The sequence below is a fragment of the Bufo gargarizans genome, chromosome 6 (genome assembly GCF_014858855.1).
Source record: "Bufo gargarizans isolate SCDJY-AF-19 chromosome 6, ASM1485885v1, whole genome shotgun sequence".
Classification (NCBI taxonomy): domain Eukaryota; kingdom Metazoa; phylum Chordata; class Amphibia; order Anura; family Bufonidae; genus Bufo; species Bufo gargarizans.
Window position 1 is genome coordinate 159,943,694 of NC_058085.1, and position 25,336 is coordinate 159,969,029.

The 25,336-nt window shown below is 47.2% G+C and overlaps 1 protein-coding gene across 1 annotated transcript in view; it reads left to right on the forward strand.

Annotated features, from left to right (window-relative positions):
* Nucleotides 1-1,953: 1,953 nt before the first annotated feature.
* NDST2 (N-deacetylase and N-sulfotransferase 2) overlaps nucleotides 1,954-25,336 on the forward strand; it is a 150,925-nt gene continuing 127,542 nt past the window's right edge. Inside the window, exon 1 of the mRNA XM_044296417.1 lies at nucleotides 1,954-2,225. The gene's annotated coding sequence lies outside the window, so the exon portion shown is untranslated. The remainder of the gene's footprint in view (nucleotides 2,226-25,336) is intronic.

Sequence of the window (25,336 nt, forward strand, 5' to 3'; positions counted from 1 at the left end):
ATGTAGGAGCCCCGTCTTCAGTATACGCAGCACCGAGTACATGTAGGAGCCCCCTTTTCATGCAGCACCGAGTACATGTAGGAGCTCCCTCTTCAGTATGTGCAGCACCGAGTACATGTAGGAGCCCCCTCTTCAGTATGTGTAGCACCGAGTACATGTAGAAGCCCCGTCTTCTGTGCAGCACTGAGTACATGTAGGAGCCCCCTCCTGTAGTATATGCTGCAATGAGTACACATAGGAGCCCCCTCCTGTAGTACATCATGGAGCAGCACTGAGTACATGGTGTACATACATGTAGGAGCCCTCTCCTGTAGTATATGCTGCACTAAGTACATGTAGAAGCCCCCTCTTCAGTATTTACAGCACAGAGTACATGCAGAAGCCCCCTCTTCAGTATGTGCAGCACTGAGTACATGTAGGAGCCCCGTCTTCAGTATGTGCAGCACCGAGTACATGTAGGAGCCCCCTCTTCAGTATGTGTAGCACCGAGTACATGTAGAAGCCCCGTCTTCTGTGCAGCACTGAGTACATGTAGGAGCCCCCTCCTGTAGTATATGCTGCAATGAGTACACATAGGAGCCCCCTCCTGTAGTACATCATGGAGCAGCACTGAGTACATGGTGTACATACATGTAGGAGCCCTCTCCTGTAGTATATGCTGCACTAAGTACATGTAGAAGCCCCCTCTTCAGTATTTACAGCACAGAGTACATGCAGAAGCCCCCTCTTCAGTATGTGCAGCACTGAGTACATGTAGGAGCCCCGTCTTCAGTATGTGCAGCACCGAGTACATGTAGGAGCCCCCTCTTCAGTATGTGTAGCACCGAGTACATGTAGAAGCCCCGTCTTCTGTGCAGCACTGAGTACATGTAGGAGCCCCCTCCTGTAGTACATGGAGCAGCACTGAGTACATGTAGCAGCCCCCTCTCCTGTGCAGCACTGAGTACATGTAGGAGCCCCCTCCTGTAGTATATGCTGCAATGAGTACACATAGGAGCCCCCTCCTGTAGTACATCATGGAGCAGCACTGAGTACATGGTGTACATACATGTAGGAGCCCCCTCTTCAGTATGTACAGCACCCAGTACACGCAACAGCCCCCACTTCAGTATGTGCAGCACTGAGTACATGTAGGAGCCCCCTCTTTAGTATGTACAGCACCCAGTACACACAGGAGCCCCCTCTTCAGTATGTGCAACACCCAGTACACACAGGAGCGGCCTCTTCAGTATGTACAGCGCCCAGTGCACGCAGGAGCCCCCTCTTCAGTATGTACAGCACCGAGTACATGTAGGAGCCCCCTCTTCAGTATGTGCAGCACCCAGTACACGCAGGAGCCCCCTCTTTGGTATGTACAGCACCGAGTACATGTAGGAGCCCCCTCTTCGGTATGTGCAGCACCCAGTACACGCAGGAGCCCCCTCTTTGGTATGTACAGCACCCAGTACATGCAGGAGCCCCCTCTTCAGTATGTGCAGCTACATGTAGGAGCCCCCTCTTCAGTATATACAGCACCCAGTACATGCAGGAGCCCCTCTTCAGTATGTGCAGCACCCAGTACACACAGGAGCCCCCTCTTCAGTATGTACAGCACCCAGTACACGCAGGAGCCCCCTCTTCAGTATATACAGCACCCAGTACATGCAGGAGCCCCTCTTCAGTATGTGCAGCACCCAGTACATGCAGGAGCCCCTCTTCAGTATGTGCAGCACCCAGTACACGCAAGAGCCCCCTCTTCAGTATGTGCAGCACCCAGAACACACAGGAGCCCCCCTCTTCGGTATGTGCAGCACCCAGTACACACAGGAGCCCCCTCTTCGGTATGTACAGCACCGAGCAGTGCACACGCTGCAGCAGGCTCCCTCACCGTCCCCGTCAGTGAGTGAGCGGTGGGCGGGGCTGAGCTCCCGGGGCGGGCCCGGCTTGGGGGCGGTGTCTCAGGAGGGAGACGGGAGAAGGAGGGGGCGCTGTTATTGTTGCCGCTGCTCGCTGCCTGGTTGGCGGAGGCCGGGAGACGAGAAGAACCGGTCCTCGGACACACACATAAGCTGGGGCGGGAAGAGAAGGGTCACCGGGGCGGAGAACCCGAGGAGATACTACCGGCTGTGGGAGGGGATCTCTCCATCAACTTCCTGCCTTCCGAGGATTTGTTTTCCCGGATCTCGGACTGCCTGCTGCTCGGACTGACCCAGAGGGAGGTGGGCGCGAGGCTGGAGGCGCCGCAGGTAACAGCCGCGTGCGGGGAGAGGAGCGGGAAGCTGCTGCTGCATTCCTGCTCTGTCCGCGTAGCAGTGCAGAGTTTGTCGCTTGGCAGAACACACCTCACTTTGTGGCTTTCCATTGTAAGCCGGCTGCATTCTCCCCACTCTCAGATACCACACTGTAGTAAAGTCAGCTCTGCTACATCGTGGGGAGTGGGCTGTTACTGGGGTCAACTCTGGGGATGGGACAAGTATCAGGTCATATTACAGCTCCACATGAAACTGCTGCAACTCCTTTGCTTTTAGCCAGAAAAAGGAAGGTTTTGATGACCTCAGAGGAGTGGTAAGGCGGGGGGCCCCTTTAGTAATGGAGGGGTTCTAGAGGTCTTAGATCAGCAGGGGTCCATGGCAATAATGGCTTCATATGTTGCATGTGATGCCCTAAATCCACTGGTCTGAGAGAATAGCCCTTAAAGGGGAGCTCCACCTTTACCTGTTGATGTATCATAAAGATAACAATGCAATGACTGCATTACTGACACCAGTATCTTACTGGGCAGTTAGAGGTTGAGTTCCCCTTTAAGTAGTTTAGGAATGAAATGCTCTCATTCGTCAGTGTAGATGGAGTTTTAATTGGTCGGCATGTTAAAGGGAAGCTCCATTTTTAAAGGGGTTTTCTGGAGATATTGCCATGTATGTAAAGGATGAAGGAACCGACCCATAGATTGCCTCCTGCTGCTGTACCTCCTCGGTCGTCCATGGTGCGGTAATGTCACCACATCCGCCAGTGGCAGTAGTTTGTGGAGATTTTCCACTCTGATTTTCGTACGTTTTTTTGCTGTGTTTCCGCGCCAGATCTACCTGTGTTACTTGTGCAGTTTGTCGCAGGTTTTGACACAGATTTTCTCCAGATCTGTGAAATCTGCGCGGAAAATCCGTATAAGCAGTTCACAACTATCCGCACCGTGTACATGATATTTGGACATGGTGCGTAACACGCATTGTATGTGTTTACCCCGCGGGTACTTGGGTGGCTTTGCCAGGTGGCCTTTCAGGCAGCAGATCCGAGGCACCGTGCAGTACCAGCAAAAGAAGAGGGGGTTAAAATCTGCAGATACGCTCCACATATGAACTGACCTGCCGTGTAGATTGTTCAGTTTTCAGGCCTCGTTCACGTTTCCGTGTCCAGTTGACGTCCGTGGAAAATGGATCCATGTTTGTCCCGTGTGTCTGGTTTTTGCCCTCTATGTGTCATCCATATTCTGCGGACGCTGCTAGGCTGAAAATAAATTTCCAGAGCATCTCCTGCCAGTGGTCATAATACGGATGCCATTCGTGTTGTGCCAGTGGATTTTCACGAACCCATTGACTTCAATGGGCTGGTTTGGTCTGCATCATGGACCAAAGTAGTGCATGTCTCTGTGGGTCAGTTGAAAACCTGTGACGTGTTAAAATCAATGAGTACGTGTGCTGTCCGATTTTAAGGAATTGCGTAATGTTGCGGGTTAATAAAGGGGGATAGGATTTCCTACTGTTTCCAGTTTGTGAAAATATGTTAAAGGCATAGCCCCAGGAAAAATATTCTACAGTTTTCAAACCAGCATCTGGCTCTGAATACTTCTGCAATTGCCTGTCATCAAAAATTTTGTATATCCACTTAGTTATTCAATGAAATCTGTCTGTTTAGCGCCACCTGCTGTCTGTTCTTTTCCCTATTTCTCTGTCCACCTCACTCTGGTGGACGCACATGCTCAGTTCCATTCTTCAGCTGCAGTAGAAACAACACTGCCCCTGAGAAAGGACATGCCCCCTGAGCTGTCAGCTTGATATAAATCGAGCAGAGCAATGATGGGGAGATTTCTGGGTCCATGTGAGGTACAGGGCTGGTTCTAGCTTTGGTAGGTGGCTGACTTTTATTATTTATGTATTATATGATGTCTGGTTATGACAGTAATCATGGCATAACCCCTTTTAAGGTGATTGCTTATAATTCAGTTTCCAAGTTGTGAGACAAGCCGGCTGTGAAGGAGGAGCTTCGTTTTAATGTGTGACGGGTGAGCACCCCGGGGCAAATTCCTCTGAATATGGGCTATGAGAGCAGTGGTGGTCAGAAGTGAGAACAAGAGGTAGTCGGTGGAGTTCCTGTGTAGACGCCCCGGTTTTGTGCTTCCTTTATGTAACCCGTGTGTGTTTACACGGTATTGTGCCTCACAGCATGTTTGTATGTGATATGACACGTGAGCAGATGCTGTTGTGCATAAATACTTCTCGGCTGTCAGTGCTTCGTGGTGGTACGGGGCGACTGACAGACCCTATTACAGCGGGAGCCACCGAAATCGAGGTTGTCACATGGCAGCGCTGTCCGTTTAGGGGGTGACAAGGTGTAGTGGATGGTGTATATTCTCGTGGTAACCCGGAGTCCTACACCACAATAGATCCTGTCACATAAAACCTGTGAGACTGTGGGCCGTCACATTGTCACTTTGCTGTTGCTTTTGTGAAGTTCCTTTTGTCCTGCAGAATCGCTGCCAACCTGTTTTGGGTGGGTCCCAAGTCCTGCGGGCGGCTGTTGTACTAGTAGTAAGCAGGATGCAGCACGACAAGCCCATGGCTGGTATCGCCCCCCCAGTTATAGTGGGGAAGTCCTGGCAGCTCCATGTTATTCATCGAGGAACGTGCTTCCTCCTCCGCGTCTTCTAGCGGTGATGGGTATTGCAGCTCTGGACCTTCCTGTATTCCCAGACCCTGTGTCACCAGCGGTACAGAAAGTTCTCCTCTACCCCTGGACTTGGCATTTGTATTAAATCCAACATTGGAAAAGGCTATAAGCGTCGCGTTGTAAACGTCGACTGTAGTCAGAGATTTCTTCTTCAGAGCGTTGGTCCCATCCAGTCTCTCAGCTCATAATCCGGGAGATATCTCACAGAAGGAGATCATTGATCTGGTTGTGTTTTTAGAAAGTAGTAGAGCATGCAGAAGATGCCATCTCTGGGCAGCACGCTGGTTCTCCTTTTTGTCCCAGGTTCAGACTTCTGCGTGTAGTTTGTATGGGATTCCTCCAGGTATTCTGCCCACCCTCCAAAATCGTAACTGAAACTGAGATGGAGCTCCTTACATGATATTGAGGGGGAAGTTACTCCATGCAGTGCTCTGTAATTTGATCAGTGTGACATCCACAGCATGTGCAGAACCACGGCAAAGTCCTCAGTGGAATTTCTTCTACGTTTTGTATCCAGCATTCGCATAACATAGGACTGTCCTTCCCTTTAATACATGTACATGCTTCACTGAGCAGACCCTGACTCAGGCTTGGGACATGACCTGACTGACTCGCCATACAGCCGCATGTCACCGGCACTCCTGTGACATTGCCCTGTCTTTAGATATTGATGACCTATACTCGGGATAGGTCATCAATATCAGATCGGGGGGGGGGGGGGGGTGTCCAACATCTGGCATCCCCTCCGATCAGCTGTATGAAGACATGGTGCGCGCAGTGCCGCTTGTTGGACCCCTGCCGATGTGATATTGATGCCTTATCCTGATATTAGATCATTAATATTAAAAGCCTGGACAACCCATTTAATATACTACTAGGCCTCCTGCACACAAGCTTATCCGTTGTGGTCTGCAAATCGCGGATCCGCAAAATACATATGTGGCCTGTGTGCATCCCACCCTTTTTGCGGACCCCACTGTAGAAATGATGTTCTATAATTTGCGGCGCGGCCACACATGCAGACGGCAGTCGGCACACAGATAACATCGGTGTGCTGACCACAATTCTTGTGGCCCCATAGAAATGAATGGGTCTGCGTTCGATCTGTTTGGATGCGATTGGAAAATCTGGTTGTGTGTTGGGTTTGCACACATTTCTTTTTATGGGTGGAGGTTTGACCCCATGTAGTGTTCTGGAATGATATCTGTAGACCTCTTCCATTTCATAATCTGTGCAGGAAAAAGATCTGCTCCGACAACGTTGCCCACCTTCAGCTGGACTTGCTGAAGATTGCACTAGGAGATGCCCAGTCCTGGGATGAGGGCAGCCAGATATACACAGCAGCCTCTCCTCCATAGAAATATCTTGTGTATACTGCCAAGCCAAAAAAATGTGCGTGTTAGCGGGGCGACAGGGTGTGAGAACCGCCAGCTGAAAAACTTCCTGCCAGCACTTATCTAATGTGTGTGGTCAGCCGTAGTCCGAGGCTATGTTAGCCCCCAAGGTTAGTGGTCAGGAATGCGTGTGAAGGCCCTGTGCTTGGTGTGGACCGCAGAGTGTATCTATAGACATGTAGACCTGATGAGGAGAAGCCGATGCGTGAAGTGAATGGTTAATATGACCCGTATCTGCCGGTGGACCGCACTGCCACTCCTGCCCTAAGAACTGGATTGTGTAGGGAAAATGGGGTACGTGTTGAGGTGGATGGTCGCTGATGTTATGCCCTGGCCATAGTACAGATGGGTAATGTGGCACTCCTACCTATGACTTTACAGTGATGTGTACAGAGGTGCTTTTCAGATTCTGTGAGAATCCTTGAGGAAAAAACATGTGACTTGCTTCAGCCCACTGTTCTATGGGGGCATATATTTCAGGGACGTTGCTTCCTGAGGTGAATGATTCCCTCTAGAAACGCTATGACGGCACACTCGGTACTGCTATGTAATATGGCCTAGTAGCCATTGTAAGTTGCCTTGCCGATTACATAAAGGCTTGTTCAGTTTCCATTAGTATGGCTGCTCCTCCATAGCCATTGTGTCCTCCTGGAAGCGGAGGAGCAATGTAATCCTGTCCTTGTGACTGGATCCTTTACTTTAACCACTGAGGCTCCTGAGCAGAGAGTGTGTAGACACTCAAGTCCTAGTGCTGCAGTGATCCAGATATCTGTATAGTTAGCCGCTTTATGCTCTGAGCTTGTGCTTGAACTGAACTTAGGCTACTTTCACACTTGCGTTTGGTGCAGATCCGCACTGATAAGGCTTCTTTCACACTGGCGTTTTGAATTCAAACGGATCAGTTTTGCCCTAATGCATTAGGAATGGATAAGGATCCGTTCAGAATGCATCAGTTTGGCTCCGTTTCGCCTCCAGAGTGGAATGGAGCCAAACTGATGCATTCTGAACGGATCCTTATCCATTCCGAATGCATTAGGGCAAAACCGATCCGTTTTGGACCGCTTGTGAGAGCCCTGAACAGATCTCGCAAACGGAAAGCCAAAACGCCAGTGTGAAAGTAGCCTTAGCTGTTGGTGCTTTTTATCTTTTCTTTATTACTACACTGGTAGGGTTTCGCTGTACGGTACAAGTCTTTATTGGTATAATGACAATAAAGTTGAACTGAACATGAAGTAATAAAATTTGATTAGATTGTAAGTGGCTACTGATTTCAAGGCCCAAGAGCATGCTTATAGGAATAAGATAAGCTGCACTAGTACTGCATCAGCACTGATAGGGGTACAGTACCTTCTATGGACACCCCACCTTTCATGCTGTACCATGGAGTGCACACATCAATCTGTGCCCACATAATGTAGCCTAGTCAGTAAACTAGTGAATGTAGTTTTCTCTAGGTATGGCCACTATAGGACTCCACACACGTTAGCAGGGTGGATTTGATTTAAAGGGGTTGTCCGGGTTCAGAGCTGAACCCGGACATACCCTTATTTTCACCCAGGCAGCCCCCCTGAGCCTAGCATCGGAGCATCTCATGCTCCGATGCGCTCCCATGCCCTGCGCTAAACCGCACAGGGCACGGGCTCTTTTGTTTTCAATAACGCACTGCCGGGCGGTAACTTCCGCCCAGCGGCGTGTTCGGTGACGTCACCGGCTCTGAGGGGCGGGCTTTAGCTCTGCCCTAGCCGTTTTACTGGCTAGGGCACAGCTAAATCCCGCCCATCAGTGCCGGTGACGTCACCGGGGTTCCTGTCAGCCCCATGGAGAACCCCGGTACGTCACCGGAACTCCTAAAAATGCCTTTGCCCTGCGCAATTTAGCGCAGGGCAAAGGAGAGCATCGGAGCATGAACTGCTCCGATGCTCCTGTCAGGGGGGCTGCCAGGGTGAAAATGGAGGGATGTCCGGGTTCAGCTCTGAACCCGGACAACCCCTTTAAATCAAACTGATTTAAATCATTAGTCAGTAAGGCTTGATTTAAATCAGTTTTCTACATAAAGACTAATTCTTGCTGGTATAACTTATAATATGCAAGTAGATGAAGATTTTTAGAATAGCAACTTTTCATATTAGTTTGATTCTGCATTCATAGGTTTTATAGAAGTTAGGATTTAAGGTCTTTTTCTCAGCTCTGTTGTTATAACATTTTTGCTGTGAAGAAGAGGCATGTGATCTCTGCTGAGTCAAATTAAGTTTTGAGAATTGCAAAAGTAAGGCTCCTTTCACACTAGCGTTCGCTGGTCCGCTCGTGAGCTCCGTTTGAAGGGGCTCACGAGCGGACCCGAACGCAGCCGTCCAGCCCTGATGCAGTCTGAATGGAGCTGATCCGCTAAGACTGCATCAGTCTGGCGGCGTTCAGCCTCCGCTCCGCTCGCCTCCGCACGGACAGGCGGACAGCTGAACGCTGCTTGCAGCGTTCGGGTGTCCACCTGGCCGTGCGGAGGCGTGCGGATCCGTCCAGACTTACAATGTAAGTCAATGGGGACGGATCCGTTTGAAGATGCCACAATGTGGCTCAATCTTCAAGCGGATCCGTCCCCCATTGACTTTACATTGAAAGTCTGGACGGATCCGTCCGAGGCTATTTTCACACTTAGCTTTTTTTTTGTCATTTTAACCCCTTAAGGACACAGGGCGTACAGGTACGCCCTTGTGCCCTGGTACTTAAGGACACAGGGCGTACATGTACGCCCTGTGCATTTTCAATCACCGCCGCGCGGCCGGCGGCGATCGGAACCCCGTGCCTGCTCAAAACATTGAGCAGGCACTTGGGGCAAATGCGTCGGGGGGTCCGGTGACCCCCCCATGTATGCGATCGCAAAAAACCGCAGGTCAATTCAGACCTGCGGTTTTCTGCGTTTCCGGGTTATTCGGGTCTCTGAAGACCCGATAACCCGGAACAGGATGGTGATGGTGGTGTGATTTCACTCCACCAATCACCATCCAGCGATCCTGAGTGGTGATGGTGACATCACCACTCAGGATCGCTTTCTGATTGGTCAGGGGGCGGTGCGGCGGCAGATTCAAAAGAGGCAGGCGCCCCTCTCCTCCTCCTTTTGTGTTCCAGCGCCGGAGGAGAGAGGAGCTGCCTGCTTGTGTCCACCATCGCTGCCAGCACCCCTGATCTGTGCCCCCAGGACCCGATCTGTGCCCCAGCACCCCATCAGGTACATAGGGACAGCTAGGGAAAGTTTGGGATAGGCAGGGAAAAAAAAGGGAAAGTTAGTTTTTTTTTACTTTTTATTGCATCACCCTAGTTAGGGTGTCTGGGGTGTGTGACCCTAGACCCCCCAGGGGTGCTGCCACTTGCCCCCCTCCCCCTGCCACTTGCCCCCCCCCCCCCCCACCTTTTTTGGGGTACTTTTTTTTTTTTTTTTTTTTGAGTTCGCTGACTGTGACCGGCACTTAGCGTCCGGCCACTGTAAGCGCATCGCACACCCCACCGCTGATCAACTTCGGACGGTTGATCAGCAGTTTTGAATTTTTTTTCCTCACTTTTTTGCCCTTTTTTTTAGTTAGTTTTATTTATTTTTTTCTGTTAGTTTTAGGGTGAGTTCGTGAACACCCGTGCCCCCTCACACACGCACACCAAATAAAGAGTTACACACACGCACATATACACGCAGACACACACTCCCCTATGGCCCGCCGGACGTTCTCGGCCGAGGAGGCATACGCCCAGCTTGCCTCCGAGTCCGAGAGTCCCAGTGAGGATGAGGATGACCCCACATTCCTGTTGTCATCCGCATCCTCCTCATCATCTAGCGATGATGATGAGCCCCCAAGGCGGCGGAGACGCCGCCAGGCGGAGCAAGGGGACCGCCATGTTAGGGACCCTGTGGCCCACACTAGTACGAGCAGCTCTGGGGCTCGTACTGGTTTCCCGGCCCACCAGTTAAATCCACCGGAGCACCCTGCCGGTGAACTTGTCTGGTGTAGCCCAGAGCGATACGAGCCCGTGATTCCTGATTTTGTAGGCCAATCAGGAATCCAGATTTCCACAGTGGGCTACACTGAATATGACTTTTTTTGTCATTTTTTCAGTGACTCACTGGTAAATCTGATGGTGGAGCAGACGAATCTGTACGCCCAACAGTTCGTCGCTCAACACCCGGGCTCCTTTTTGGCCAGGCCCGGTGGCTGGACGCCGGTCAGTGCAGCCGAAATGAGGACATTTTGGGGCCTCGTGCTGCATATGGGCCTGGTCAAGAAACCCAGTGCCAGGCTGTACTGGAGTGGGGACGTCCTATATCAGACCCCACTTTACAGTACGGTTATGACACGCTCCCGGTTTGAGGCCATCAGGAAATGTCTGCATTATTCCGATAATGCAGCATGTCCACCCCGAGGTGATCCTGCCCATGACCGTCTGTACAAGATACGGCCGGTCATCGATCACTTTGGGGCCAAATTCATGGAGGCCTATGTACCTGGAAGGGAGGTCGTGGTTGATGAGTCTCTCATTGCGTTCAAGGGGAGACTCATTTTCCGCCAGTATGTGCCTTCCAAGCGGGCGAGGTATGGCGTGAAGCTATACAAAATTTGTGAGAGTACCTCAGGGTACACTTACAAATTTCGTGTGTACGAGGGGCGAGATTCCCGGATTCAACCACCAGAATGTCCCCCCACTCTGGGTGTTACCGGGAAACTCGTGTGGGACCTTATGTACCCACTGCTGGATAAGGGTTACCACTTGTACGTGGATAACTTTTATACCAGTATCCCCTTGTTCCAGTCCCTTGCCGCCAGATCCACGTCCGCTTGTGGGACCGTGCGGAAAAATCAACGCGGCCTCCCTGCCCACCCCCTCCAGGTACCCATCCCCAGGGGTGAGACCCGTGCCCTTACCACTGGAAACCTGTTGCTGGTCAGGTATAAGGACAAGAGGGATGTCCTTATGCTGTCCACAATTCATGGTAACGGCATCACCCCTGTCCCTGTGCGAGGTACCGCGGCAACGGTCCTCAAGCCCGATTGTATCGTCGCCTACAATCGGTATATGGGAGGAGTTGATCTCTCGGATCAAGTCCTCAAGCCATATAACGCCATGCGCAAAACCCGGGCATGGTACAAAAAAGTTGCGGTCTACTTGGTGCAGGTTGCCATGTACAACTCTTTTGTACTATCCCGAAGCGCTGGCAGCACAGGGACATTCCTCCAGTTCTATGAGGCAGTCCTCAAGGCCCTGATCTTTTCGGACCGGGAAAGAGCAGGCCGGAGTACCTCGGGAACTGTAGGCGCCCGGATCGTCCCTGGCCAACACTTTCCAGGTGTGGTCCCCCATACTGGAAAGAAGGGACGAACCCAAAAAAAGTCCAGAGTGTGTCGCAGGAGGGGGATACGGAAGGACACGACTACTCAGTGCGACACATGCCCCGATCATCCGGGCCTCTGCATTGACGGTTGCTTCAGGGAGTATCACACTTCCATGGAGTACTAAATTTATATCCCAATTTAGGACTGACATGGGATAAAAAAAAAAAATGGTTCTCAGACTTGAGACACCCAAAAAAACTAAAATAATTTATTAAAAGTAGACATAGGTATTGCCGCGTCTGTAATAATCTCCTCTATAAAAATGCCCCATGACCTAACCCCCCAGATTAAGGCTGCTTTCACACTAGCGTTCGGTATTCCGTTCGTGAGCTCCGTTTGAAGGAGCTCACGAGCGGACCCGAACGCAGCCGTCCAGCCCTGATGCAGTCTGAATGGAGGCGGATCCGCTCAGACTGCATCAGTCTGGCGGCGTTCAGCCTCCGCTCCGCTCGCCTCCGCACGGACAGGCGGACAGCTGAACGCTGCTTGCAGCGTTCGGGTGTCCGCCTGGCCGTGCGGAGGCGTGCGGATCCGTACGGATCCGTCCAGACTTTCAATGTAAGTCAATGGGGACGGATCCGTTTGAAGATGCCACAATGTGGCTCAATCTTCAAGCGGATCCGTCCCCCATTGACTTTACATTGAAAGTCTGGACGGATCCGTACTAGGCTATTTTCACACTTAGCTTTTTTTTGCTAAAATAATGCAGACGGATCCGTACTGAACGGAGCCTCCGTCTGCATTATTATGGGCGGATCCGTTCTGAACGGATCCGCCCGAACGCTAGTGTGAAAGTAGCCTAACACGGTCCAGAAAAAAAAAAAAGGTGCAAAAAAAGTTTTTTTTTTGTCACCTTACATAATAAAAAGCAAGCGATCAAAAAGTCATATAGCCCCCAAATTAGTGCCAATACAACCGTCATCTCATCCCGCAAAAAATGAGCCCCCACATAAGATAATCAGATAAAAAAAAAAATTGAAAATGACTCTTAGACTTTAGAGATACAAATTTTTTTTTAGGGTATCAAAAAGGATAATATAGTCTAAAACCTAAATTATTGTAAAAAAAAAGTTGACTTATTAGGTATCGCCACGTCCGTAAGAATCTCCTCTATAAAAATACCCCATGACCCAACCCCCCAGATTAACACAGTAAAAAAAAAAAAAAAAAAATAGGTGCAAAAATTTTTTTTTTGTCACCTTACATAACAAAAAGTTTCATAGCAAGCGATCAAAAAGTCATATAGCCCCCAAAATAGTGCCAATAAAACCGTCCGCTCATCCCGCAAAAAATGAGCCCCCACATAAGATAATTGGCTAAAAGAAAATTAAAAAAATTACACTTAGACTTTAGAGATACCCAAAAAAAAAGTTGTATCAAAAAAGATAATATAGTCAAAAACCTAAATAATTGTAAAAAAAAGTAGACTTATTAGATATTGCCGCGTCCGTAAGAATCTCCTCTATAACAATATCCCATGACCTAACTACCCAGATTAACACGGTTAAAAAAAAAACTAAAAAACGGTGCCAAAACCGCTATTTTTGGCACTTTTCCATTTCAGTCCGTTTTTTCCGGTAAGAAAACAAGGGTTAACAACCAAACAAAAGTTAAAATTTATTACCCTGATACTGCAGTTTACAGAAACGCCACATTTGTGGTCGTAAACTGCTGTATCCGTAAAAGGGAGGCTGCAAAAGGAAAGGACCGACATGGTTTCTGGAAGGCCGATTTTGATGGCCTTTTTTATTGACACCATATCCCTTTTGAAGCCCCCCTGATGCCCCCCTAGAGTAAAAACTCCCTAAAATTGACCCCATCTAAGAAACTACACCCCTCAAGGTATTCAAAAATGATTATACAAACTTTATTAACCCTTTAGGTGTTCCTCAACAGTTAATGGCAAATGGAGATGAAATATCAGAATTTCAATTTTTGGTAACCTTACCTCACAAAAATGTAATATAGAGCAACCAAAAATTATATTTACCCTAAAAATACTCCCCCAAAAAATGCCACCTTATCCCGTAGTTTCCAAAATGGGGTCACTTTTAGGGAGTTTCGACTCCAGGGGTGCATCAGGGGGGTTGAAACAGGACACGGTGTAAATAAACCGGTCCGTAAAAATCAGCCCTCCAAAAACCAAACGGCGCACCTTTCACTCTACGCCCCGCTGTGTGGCCGTACAGTAGTGTACGGCCACATATTGGGTATTTCTGTAAACGGCAGAGTCAGGGTAATAAAGATACAGTCTTGTTTGGCTGTTAACCCTTGCTTTGTTAGTAGAAAACATGGGTTAAAATGGAAAATAAGGCAAAAAAATGAAATTTTCCAATTGCATCCCCATTTGCCAATAACTCTTGCGCAACACCTAAAGGGTTAACGACGAATGTAAAATCAGTTTTGAATACCTTGAGGGGTGTAGTTTCTTAGATGGGGTCACTTTTAGGGAGTTTCTACTCTAGGGGTGCATCAGGGGTCTTCAAATGGGACATGGTGTAAATAAACCAGTCCATAAAAATCAGCCCTCCAAAAACCAAACGGCGCACCTTTCACTCTATGCCCCGCTGTGTGGCCGTACAGTAGTTTACGGCCACATATTGGGTGTTTCTGTAAACGGCAGAGTCAGGGTAATAAAGATACAGTCTTGTTTGGCTGTTAACCCTTGATTTGTTAGTGGAAAAAATGGGTTAAAATGGAAAATTAGACAAAAAAATGAAATTTGCAAATTTCATCCCCATTTGCCAATAACTCTTGCGCAACACCTAAAGGGTTAACGACGAATGTAAAATCAGTTTTGAATACCTTGAGGGGTGTAGTTTCTTAGATGGGGTCACTTTTAGGGAGTTTCTACTCTAGGGGTGCATCAGGGGTCTTCAAATGGGACATGGTGTAAATAAACCAGTCCATAAAAATCAGCCCTCCAAAAACCAAACGGCGCACCTTTCACTCTACGCCCCGCTGTGTGGCCGTACAGTAGTGTACGGCCACATATTGGGTATTTCTGTAAACGGCAGAGTCAGGGTAATAAAGATACAGTCTTGTTTGGCTGTTAACCCTTGCTTTGTTAGTAGAAAACATGGGTTAAAATGGAAAATAAGGCAAAAAAATGAAATTTTCCAATTTCATCCCCATTTGCCAATAACTCTTGCGCAACACCTAAAGGGTTAACGACGAATGTAAAATCAGTTTTGAATACCTTGAGGGGTGTAGTTTCTTAGATGGGGTCACTTTTAGGGAGTTTCTACTCTAGGGGTGCATCAGGGGTCTTCAAATGGGACATGGTGTAAATAAACCAGTCCATAAAAATCAGCCCTCCAAAAACCAAACGGCGCACCTTTCACTCTATGCCCCGCTGTGTGGCCGTACAGTAGTTTACGGCCACATATTGGGTGTTTCTGTAAACGGCAGAGTCAGGGTAATAAAGATACAGTCTTGTTTGGCTGTTAACCCTTGATTTGTTAGTGGAAAAAATGGGTTAAAATGGAAAATTAGACAAAAAAATGAAATTTTCCAATTTCATCCCCATTTGCCAATAACTCTTGCGCAACACCTAAAGGGTTAACGACGAATGTAAAATCAGTTTTGAATACCTTGAGGGGTGTAGTTTCTTAGATGGGGTCACTTTTAGGGAGTTTCTACTCTAGGGGTGCATCAGGGGTCTTCAAATGGGACATGGTGTAAATAAACCAGTCCATAAAAATCAGCCCTCCAAAAACCAAACGGCGCACCTTTCACTCTATGCCCCGCTGTGTGGCCGTACAGTAGTTTACGGCCACATATTGGGTGTTTCTGTAAACGGCAGAGTCAGGGTAATAAAGATACAGTCTTGTTTGGCTGTTAACCCTTGCTTTGTTAGTGGAAAAAATGGGTTAAAATAAAAAATTTGACAAAAAAAAGAAATTCTCAAATTTCATCCCCATTTGCCAATAACTCTTGTGCAACACCTAAAGGGTTAACAACGTATGTAAAATCAGTTTTGAATACCTTGAGGGGTGTAGTTTCTTAGATGGGGTCATTTTTGGGTGGTTTCTATTATGTAAGCCTCGCAAAGTGACTTCAGACCTGAACTGGTCCCTAAAAATGTCGTTTTTGTAAATTGCTGAAAAATTTCAAGATTTGCTTCTAAACTTCTAAGCCTTATAACATCCCCAAAAAATAAAATATCATTCCCAAAACAATTCAAACATAAAGTAGACATATGGGGAATGTAAAGTCATCACAATTTTTGGGGGTATTACTATGTATTACAGAAGTAGAGAAACTGAAACTTTGAAATTTGCAAATTTTTCCAAAAATTTGTTAAATTAGGTATTTTTTGGTGCAAAAAAAAATATTTTTTTGACTTCATTTCACCAGTGTCATGAAGTACAATATGTGACGAAAAAACAATCTCAGAACGGCCTGGATAAGTCAAAGCGTTTTAAAGTTATGAGCACTTAAAGTGACACTGGTCAGATTTGCAAAAAATGGCCTGGTCCTAAGGTGTAAAAAGGCTGTGTCCCTAAGGGGTTAATGCAGACGGATCCGTTCTGAACGGAGCCTCCGCCTGCATTATTATGAGCGGATCCGTTCAGAACGGATCCGCCCGAACGCTAGTGTGAAAGTAGCCTAAACCAAGCATCTGTTATAATATTTTGTAGGCAGAGAAACTGCCCAATAATCTTACAAAAACCTCTGGAAGAGCAAGACATTGTGAACAGTGATGGGCAGTTTGCATTGTTTGCCTGCGAACACATGCGGGCTGCCATCTTTTTTTCACAAGTCCGGCGATGCACAGGTAAGCCCTTGCCTGTGCGCGAGCCGGTCTGAAATCAAATGCGTGATAAAGGCTTCTTTTATGCCCTGTTGTGAGGTGATCGTTTGAATAAAGAATAATTTGTGGATATGCTGCTATGGCCCTCTATTTTCTTGAAATCAAATGCGGTCACCGGGAGCAGGCAGTTCCGAGAACAGCCCGATGATGGCCCTCGGCGGCTGTTCTCGGAACTGCTAGCTCCTGGTGACCGCGGGTGAACAATGCTAACTGACCATCACTGATTGTGAATGGATTAATGGAATTTATTTACCCAAAAAATTAAACATTTACAAGCCTTATTCTACATGATTTAAAAACTAATATTTATTTTTATGATGGAATAACCTTTGGATGGTAATATATTTTCCTCAAAAAGCATTTAATATTGAAAAAAAAATCTGATTTAAATAAAAAAAAAAAATCTGATTTTTTTTTTAAATCATTGATTTTTATCCACCCTGCACGTTAGTGTATTGTCGGCCGAACCTGCTGAGAATGGCTGGATCGAATTAGTCTGAGGCCTCATGCACACGACCGTTGTTTGGGTCCGCATCCGAGGCGCATTTTTTTTTCCGGCTCAGATGCGGACCTGTTCACTTTAACAGGGCCGCAATAGATGCGGACAGAACACTGTGTGCTGTCTGCATTTATTGCTCCGTTCCATTGTCTCTGAAATAACAATAGAACATGTCCTATTCTTTTCAGTTTTGTGGACAAGAATAGGCATTTCTATTATGGGCAGCCGTTCCATTCTGCAAATTGCAGAACGCACACGGTCGGCACCCGTGTTTTGCGGATCTGCAATTTGCGGACTGCAAAACACTGTGGGGTCGTGTGCATGTAGCCTAATGTGTATGGGAGCTCCTGAATCAAGGATTGGCCGAAGGGAATATTTTCACCTGATCCTTTTGTTCTCCTGGGAGTTGAGCCCCACCACTGGAAATGGCTGGCAGCAGCTTTCTCCCCTCTGCCCATAGACTACACCTACATGTTCAGCCGAGCCAAGTGTTTGTGAATGGGGGAGTCAGATAGCTGGTCAGCCCGACAACTATTGGATGTATGTGGCAGTCCTAATTGTCACTGTGGGTGCAAGCTCCTGTCATCGAGGCCAGCGGTGCCCCCTTCAGTAGCGACCAGTGAGGGCACAGGTTCTTCCTACGGCCACCCTGGTCAGTACATTGGCTGCTACTTAAAAAATTAACTCGTAAATGCAACATATTAAGGGTACTTTCACACTAGCGTTTTTCTTTTCCGATATTGAGTACCGTCCTAGGGGCTCAATAACGGAAAAAAAACATATCAGTTTTATCCTAATGCGTTCTGAAAGGAGAGCAATCCTTTCAGGATGCATCAGTTCAGTCCCTTTTACGTTTTCTGGACGGAGAAAATACCGCAGCATGCTGCAGTTTTATCTCCGGCCAAAAATACTGAACACTTGCCGGATCCGGCATTAATTTACATTGAAGTGTATTAGTGCCGAATCCGGCCTTAAGTGTTCCGGCAAAACAGATCATGCGCAGACCTTTAAAAATGCAAAAATAAATAAATAAATACTGGATCCATTTTTCTGTATGACACTGGAGAGACTGATCTGGTATTTCAATGCATTTGTCAGACAGATCCAGATCCGTATAACGCCATCAGTTTGCGCCTGTATTGCCAGATCCGACAGGCAGTTCCGGCGACGGAATTGCTTGCCGGAATCCTCTGCCACAAGTGTGAAAGTAGCCTAATAAGGGTCTATTCACACTGCAGTTTGTTCTTCTGTATTCAATGCATGCCACCGAGGTTTCAGTCAGAACATCCTCCCGACAGAAACCTCAGGCAGGTCGTGGAGATGTTAGCTAAAGGCACCTCTAAACCAGTAGAAAGAAATGTTGGTGGTAATTGTTCCCTCAGATGAGTTTACGTAATGTCCTCCGCGGCATTCCAGCAGTCCGGCTCCTACTTCCGAGATTTCTGCCTGAGCCAGTAACCACTAATGGCTGTGCAGCATGAGGCATGTACCCGGGAGAACTGCCTGCATTGTGAATTGGGCTCGTGCGGAGCGTGTGACGGAAGGAATGGTGCAGGTTTCCTCAGACTGGCACACACAATGTAGTCAGTATCTGGCAGAGGTTTCTCGGTGCACAGATTCCAGAGATGGATCTAATAACTGCGGCAGTATTAAGGTGATAGATGAGCTGCTGTGGAGGCTGGAGCTGGACTTGTGCTGGGAAATGAAGTCACTTACCTGCCTCTCGGTGACCCAGGGAGTCCGCAGGGACAGTCTCTCAATAATGGGATTGTGTGACTGAGCAAAAGGGGGTGCTGCGTGGCCTTTAACGAGCTGTCAGGCCCTCTCCTGGAATCTGCCTGTGAATAATACATCACTGGTTTCTGGCGGCTCTGTGCTGCGCGGAGTTTGATGTTAAAATGAGCGCTTTTACAATTTATTTACCCCGCCACCACCACAAATGATACCATACGGCCATTAGCATCGGGCAGATTTAAGGGCCCTTTACACAGGCCAAGATTATCTGATGAACTATCGTTCCCCACCAGGTAATCCAATTCGTTCAATCATTCCATTCATTTCAATGGGGCAGCAATGGTTTCTGTCATCAGAAATAACGTTATGTAGCTGGCTGACATTAGCGATGTGCTAATGTCAGCAGTACATAACTGTATGACTTATAACTTTTATAATATGCAAATGAGCCTCTAGGTGCTAATGGGGCGTCGCTGCAGCACCCTCTCCGTCCTCTCACTGTTTGGCACACCCTTGTAAAGGTGATTGACATCCTTGGTCTCCTCCTTTCCCCGCAAATCCCTCGCCTGTGCTGTCTATTTTGGTATTGGGTGCAGTGAGTGAAGGTTTTATACTTTTTCTTTTTCTTTTTTTTTTACTATTTATTTTTATTTTATTGTAGACGTTCCTGGTAACCCAATGTCTTCACCCCTCATAGCTACAAGTGCTGCGTTCCTATACACTGCCTACATAATATATGCAGATTTGGGGGTAGAAGGGGCCTCCAATAGCTTTCCTCTGTGGCCCATAGAGGTAGAGTAAATGGCTGTGACGTGAGCCCTACTGTCACAAGGGGGCCAGGAAGGCTAGTTGTGTCCAAGCAACCCAGAATTATGCCCAGCTTTCCTGCCACTCTGCCTGTGTCGCCATAGTAAACGCTGTGGTGGGACCGAGGCGCTGTAAGGCGCATAAGAAGTGATTCAGACTTGGGTAGGCGTGAATGTGACGTTAACTTGCAGCAGGTTATTTGTATGTAGGTGACGTGTTCTATGTATAAAACTAGCTAGGAACCTAATAAAGTCCTAAATTCTTTACACACTTGTCTTACGATTTTTTTTTATATATATATATCTGTTACTGCAAGACCTCATTCAGCAGCGTGAAATGCCTTGAGGCGTTGCCCCATCTCTTCCAAATTTAGTAATTGCCCAATGCATTGAAGCCAAATCCACCACAAACCATAGGCTTTATAACGTGGTTACCAGAGAGGTTGTGTCTGCACATGGTGATGTGCTAAGGGAGGCAGAGGTGGTCCAGTCACATGCGTCATTGCAGTATGTAACGCTGCCCCCACCGTGATGACCCAAGGTACAGGGCATCTGTCAGCAGACATGAACCTGGCTGACCTGTTGCCTTCAGCTGCCAAGTGCTCATGTATCTGTGTTGGTCCCATGTTCATATGTGCCCGCACTGCTGAGAAAAATGAAGTTTTCATATATGGAAATGAGCATCTAGGAGCAATGGGGGCGTTACCATTACACCTAGAGGCTTCACTTTCTCTGCAACTGCTGCGCCCTCTGAACTTGACACCCAGGACCCCTGCTGATCAACTGTCAGAAGAAGCCGGCGCTTCATGGGCGCAGCATCCTCTTAATAGACTGTCACAAAATCATACATCGGTCACATGGCCTAGGCACAGCTCAGCTGAGCTGCAATACCAAGCACTGCCACTATACTGTGCATGGCGCTGTGCTTGGAGAGCCTCCAGTGAGTGGCGCTCCCTGTAACAGATGATCGGCAGGGGTGCCAGCACTCATACCCCCACAAATGTGATAATGATGACCTATCCTGAGGATGGGTCATCTTTTTTATATTTACTTGGATCACCCCTTTAACATTTATGTGATTTTGGCTGATTTGTGCTAGAGGTATGTACTATGCTTCCCCCCCCCATGTAGTATATTTGTTATCCCACGGAAAAATGGGTTAATGGTGACACTTTTCTAACTTTTGGGGATGTTTCCTTTTTGAAATCTACGAACATTCATTTTGGGCCTTGGGGAACTTCCCAGCTTGCATGTAGATTTAAAGAGCAAAAATCTATTTTTCATAATTTTATGGAGAAATTAAATTTGTGCAACTCTGTTAAGGGTGCATTCACATCACCGTTTAGCTTTCCGTTCTTCTGATCCGTCAGAACAAGAGAGAGAGAGAGAGGGGGAAAAAAAACGGATCCTGTAAAAAAAATTGATCCTGTTGCATCAGTTATGCATAGGATTGCATAGGATCCGTTTTTTACAGGATCCAGTAAAAAAACAGATCCTGTTGCATCAGTTGTCATCCGTTTGAGCCATTTTGTCTTATATCGTATTTTTAGATGGAAAGAAAAGTACTGCATGCAGTTTTTGGGTACTTTCACACTAGCGTTTTTCTTTTTTGGTATTGAGTTCCGTCACAGGAGCTCAATACCGAAAAAAATAAAAAAAATCTGTTTTATCCTAATGCATTCTGAATGGAGAGCGTTCAGTTCAGTCCCTCTTACGTTTTTTGGACGGAGAAAATACCGCAGCATGCTGCAGTTTTCTCTCCGGCCAAAAATCCTGAACACTTGCTGGAGTGCCGCATTAATTTACATTGAATTGCCGCATTGATGGAACCGTTCTTCTGGTCCGCGCATGCGCAGACCTTTAAATCTGTGAAAAATTAATAAATACCGGATCCGTTTTTCCAGATGAAAACGGAGAGACGTATCCAGTATTTTAATGCATTTGTCAGACGGATCCGTCTGACAAATGTGTCCGGGTTGCCGGATCTGGCAGGCAGTTCCGGTGATGGAACTGCCTACGGGAATTTTCTGACCCAAGTGGGAAAGTAGCCTTTTCCTGTGTAAAAACGGATCTCAGATGGAAATGGCTCAAACGGATGACAACTGATGCAACAGGATCCGTATTTTTACTAGATCCTGTGTGTGTGTGTGTGTTTTTTGACAGTTGCTCTCCAAAATGAAATGATTCCTCTCTGAAATCTGTATACAGTTCATTTGCGCTCCATAGATGTTCATCGGCTGTGATGTGTATACGGTGGGTTAGAGGTTAACATGCCCAATCTTTAGTTCCCCTGCGAGATGAGCAGCGCCAGTGGTGTCTGAGCAGAGGAGGGGCTCATCCCCTCCAGTAAAATAGACACGCATGCTTTTCCATGTTTGTTTATTGAGGGGTCTGGAAAGACCGCAGTTGGTTACAGGATTCAGAATAAGGGCTCGTGCACATCACCACTCCATGTTTTGCGATGCGCAAAACACGGATGCCAGCGGATCGGGCGGCCCCTGATAGAAATGCCTATTCTTGTCCGCAAAACAGACAAGAATAGGACATGTTCTTTTTTTTTTCGCGGGGCTGAGGAACAGAGCAACAAAGTGCGCTGTCTGCATCTTTTGCAGCCACATTGAAGTAAATAGTTCCACATCAGAGATGCAAAAAATGTGGCTTGGATGCGGACCCAAACATGAGCCCTAAAGCTGTACACAGTGAGTAAGGGTACATTCACACAATCGTATATATTTTGTGGCCCGCATAAGGCAGATCTGCAAAAATTAAGATATCGTCCGAGTAACATCTGCGTTTTTTGAGGACCCATTGACTTCAATGGTTCCATGGTCTGCATTTGCAGCCAAGAATTGGACACGTTCTATCTTTTGCGGAATGGACATACGGATGTGGAAAACACAGAATGCCTACGGTCGTCTGACTGTAGCCTATAGGTCTTCTCCCCCAAATAAGTATTAATGTATTTTGTTAGAACGGTTTAAATGGCCAAATTCTCTTGTGTTTGTGAGTATTACTGTTACTCGTAATAGTGCCCCCTGGTGTTCTTTTGATTTCTCTTAGAACATCCACCTAATGTGTATAGTGCCATGGCCACACGTAGGTGAGTGGGAATAAAGAGAACAGCAGGGGGTGCAATAACAAGACTGCAGCATCGATATCTAGACCCAAGAGCCGTTTCTTTTGCCTTGTGTGATATAAAAGAGAAATTGAATATTTTTTTAGCTGCAGAAGCCTCCAAGCGGAGTATTGAGATTACAGGTACTTGTGCCCCTGCATACCGGTTGATTTCAGTGCCTCCACATTGGGAAGGGCAGGCAGTGTGCCCGCTGCACACCTAGGAGCCGCGATTAAATAATCTTTATTCTAAACTTGTTTTTGAGAGACAATACAAACAATCTTCCAGCAAAGCCTGATTAACTGTGTCCACATGGCCTAAGAGGGGATTAGCCAGACCTGCTGCACTGCGGGCTTCAGAGCTGCCAGCGCTGCCGCGCTTTACTTCTTTGTATCTCTCAGATGTGCTGTGGATAGGGAATAAGTGTCTAACCACTGGGGCCCCCAACCATCACCAGAACGGGGCCCATGTTTCCCCATGCTTTCAAATGGCGTCCCTGTTGGATCCCTGCCGATCCAACCAGGATCCTATCCTGGTAAGGGGAGAACCTCTTTAATCTGTATTTATCAAACCTTGCCCGCAAAGCTGCATGGCATGAGTTAAAGGGTTGTCCGGGTTCAGAGCGGAAATTCTCTGATGCTTGTCTCGAAGGGGCTGCCTGGGTAAAGAACCCCTTTAAAGGCTCTCTAGGTAGATAACATTTAGTCTGCTGTAGTAACTATTCAAAATATTATGCCAGAGTTGTAGCATTTACAGATTTTAGGTGTGATCAGTGGAGGCAAATGATGCAGTGCCACTTTGTGCCATCTGATCCAGGATTTCAGGCTTGCATCTGTGTGTGAATTTTGTATCGGGCATCTATGACCTGCCATTGATCACTGGTACAATGGGGCGCGAAGACCTCTCTGTGCTCCTTTGAGTGTTAGACTCGGAGATCTCTGGGGGGTGTACAACAACTAATGCTGATGTTCTTCTGTAGCCTTATCAAGGGCATGCTACATGACAGGAGACACACTCTAAAAGTCTGAGGGCACCATGAACTGGTGACAGACCCTGAGCAAAATGCTGGGTCACTCTCTTGAGTGGACCCTTCCCAGTCTGTATTGATCCCCTTCGAGTGCAAGCCAAACCCTGGGGTGCACTGAACAGACTAAGAGCTCGTGTCTCGCGAGTACCTGGCGCTGATCTAGGGCTTAGTGGATAAAACTTTCCTGCAAAATAGTATGCTTGACACCATTGCCATCCTGCTTTACCTTACCACAGCATGGGGATGTGCAGCCTCATGCACACGACCATGTCCGTAGCGCGGTCTGCAAATCGCAGTTCCACCAAAAATGGATACCTTCCTTGTGCAATCCACATTTTTCTAGAAATGACTACTCTCATCCACAATACGGACATGTTTTATAATTTGTGGAATGGACTTAGACCGCACACGGTCCGTTGTTTTGTGAGACCACAGTAAAAATTGCTAAACTACACTACCCGCTTGAGTGTGTATTCACACAGTATTTGGCCAGTGATTGTGAACCAAAACCAGGAGCGTGTTAGAAACGCAGAACAGGCGCAACTCTTTCCATTATACATTATCTCCGAGGAGGCTCCACTCCTGGCCTTGGCTCGCAATCGCTGACTGAACACTGATGTGTGAATAAGGCTACATGCACACGACCCATTCACTTGAATGGGGTCCGCGGTCCGCACTGCAAAAAAGTAGGGCATGGCCAACAGCTAAAAGGGCAGAGCTTTTTGGGCAACAAGGTGTACCTCTGACAACCTCGTTGCACCAAAAATGTAATTTGCATATTGAAAAAGCATCGGTTTCTTTGGGATGGGCTAAACTGTCTGAATCTACACGAAGCGCACATTTGGATCACTATAAGGTATGTGGTGACAATTCTCTTTAAGGCACCATAGTCGCAGGGAAGATCTGCTGGGAGTTGTAGTTGAAGGTGCACTTATTACTTAAGGACAGTAAGCTCACATGTTTTTCCTGCCCTTAATCTCATGAGTGATTACGTGTAACACTAATGCTCTATGGCCAGGTCTCCTGAATAAGGCTACATGCACACGACCGTATGTGTTTTGCGGTCCGCAAAACGCGAATGACATCTGTATGCTGTCCCTTTTTTTTTGTGGATCCATTGTAACAATGCCTAAAACTGACAAGAATAGGACCTGTTAGATAGATAGATATATCTCTATCTATCTATGCTAGAGAGAGAGAGAGAGATATCTATCTATCTCTCTATCTATCTATCTCTCTATCTATCTATATCTCTATATATCTATATAGATCTCTCTCACTCTCACTCTCACTCTTTTTTTTGCAGAGCTACGGAACGGACATACTGATGCGGACAGCACGCGGTGTGCTGGCCGCAGTTTTTTTGCGGATCCATTGAAATGAATGGGTCCGCACCCTATCTGCAAAAAAACAAATGGAACGGGCAGACACAAACGAGGTTCGTGTGCATGAGGCCTTACACACAACAAGCAGATTAGGAGGCTCAGAAAGGAAATGATAAAAGGAAGGTAGAGAACGACCTTCGTATCTGTTCAGGGCGCTTGTGGCTCATGTGAGTCATATTCCTGTTGGCTCTGGCCAGTGTGTTACAGGTTTTATTTTTTTCTGCTACTCCAGTTTTAGGAAATCCTGAGATTATTACTCATAAAAAAA